The 1733-nt window shown below is 44.8% G+C and overlaps 1 protein-coding gene across 1 annotated transcript in view; it reads left to right on the top strand.

Annotated features, from left to right (window-relative positions):
* Nucleotides 1-1733, top strand: part of RBM47 (RNA binding motif protein 47) — a 258207-nt gene that overhangs the window by 121478 nt on the left and 134996 nt on the right. The window contains exon 2 of the mRNA XM_011987992.1: nt 1045-1129. The gene's annotated coding sequence lies outside the window, so the exon portion shown is untranslated. The remainder of the gene's footprint in view (nt 1-1044; nt 1130-1733) is intronic.

Below are 1733 nucleotides of genomic sequence, written 5' to 3'. Positions count from 1 at the left end.
CTGGACTGCAGGAGTTAGCAGAGCCCAGTATTTTCTTATCCAAGAGGTATGTTGTAGTCTTTCTTGGAGGGGATCACAGGAATGAGACATTTGTCTCAGCTTTATGTATTCTTGGTGGAACAGTAGTATAATAAAATCTTCTACACTGAACGTAGCTAATCAAAAGTATTTACTTGCCAGGCGCAGTGGCTCAAACCTGTAATCCCAGCACTTTGGGAGGCTGAGGCGGGTGGATCACATGAGGTCAGGAGTTCGAGACCAGCCTGACCGACATGGTGAAACCCCGTCTCTACTAAAAATACAAAACGTTAGCTGGGCATGGTGGGGCACCCCTGTAGTCCCAGCTACTTGGGAGGCTGAGGCAGGAGAATCACTTGAACCTGGGAGACAGAGGTTGCAGTGAGCTGAGATCATGCCGCTGCACTCCAGCCTGAGTGACAGAGGGAGACTCTGTCTCAAAAAAAAAGACAGGATCTCACTCTGTTTCCCAGGCTGGAGTGCAGTGGCATGATCATAGCTCACTGCAGCCTCAGAACTCCTAGGCTCAAGTGATCCTCTCGCCTCAGCTTCCCCCAACAAGCTGGGACCATGGGCGCCCAGCTAATTTTAAATTTTTTTGTAGAGATGGGATCTCACTCTATTGCCCAGGCTGGTCTCAAACTCCTGGGCTTAAAGTGATGCTCCTGCCTCGGCCTCCCAAAGTGCTGGGATTACAGGCGTGAGGCTCTCCTTTCTCTCTTTGTCATAGTAAGATTTTCTTTCCTTGAGTGTCCTTTAATTAATATGAAATGGAGTAGTCTTGCAGAGCTGGCAAAATGATGTGACCTATTTTCTCCATGTATATGTGGGCCACGGGAGATTTCCCATATTGCCTGGTTATGTAGCTTCCCTTGCAGTTCCAGGCACACACAACGGCCTGTGATAATAGCAAAACACTATGTTGCTTTTTCTCACCCCCTCCCCCAGTTCCATTTAGTCATCACTAACTTTGGACTTCTCAATACTGGTCTTTGGGTCATATCTGTTATCTTTTTCATTTCGCAGCTTAGGTAACGGAGGCCTTGGAAGGAGACTCTGCGTCAGGTCACCCAGCAGAGATCAGCAATCCTTGGCTCACTGAGGAGGTTTGGTAAGTTGGCATCATCTTCACCATGACTCAAATGCACATAACCCAGGGGCAGAGAAAAGTGGGTGAACATCACATAGCAACATCAAAATGCTAACCCTTGCCACCCCACTTTGTTTTTCTTTTTACAAACATATTCTTGTTGTGTTTGTTTAATTTACTAGGCCAGAGTGCCCTGTATGTTTGTTAAGTACAAATGTCCTTAGAGGACTCCCACTGCCAAAAAGAATGACAGAGGTATATTTGAATGATTTCACTGAAACGCTTTTAATACTGATTTTATGAAAATGTCTGGCAGTGGGTTCTTCCTGCAGCGCTACTGCGTATCATCAACTGTATAATGCGTCCCCCCGCCCTTCACACACACAATTTAACATGTCTGAAATTCAGCGCACCTTATGCAAACAGGTCTGGTGAAATACAGCATTTCTCTGATAATCCCCAGATGACTAGCATTAAGTATTCCCTACCTCCTAGTTTTCACACAATACAAATTTTTTTTCTTTTTTCTTTTTAAAGGGTTCAATTTTTAAGGGTAAGAAATGCATAGTCTGATGAGTAGCTGATTAGTAAGAAGTCTGTGCTTACCAAAGAAAGAATTTAGGTT

Source organism: Mandrillus leucophaeus, unplaced genomic scaffold (genome assembly GCF_000951045.1).
Source record: "Mandrillus leucophaeus isolate KB7577 unplaced genomic scaffold, Mleu.le_1.0 Scaffold320, whole genome shotgun sequence".
NCBI lineage: Eukaryota > Metazoa > Chordata > Mammalia > Primates > Cercopithecidae > Mandrillus > Mandrillus leucophaeus.
This window is presented reverse-complemented; position numbering and strand designations above follow the sequence as displayed.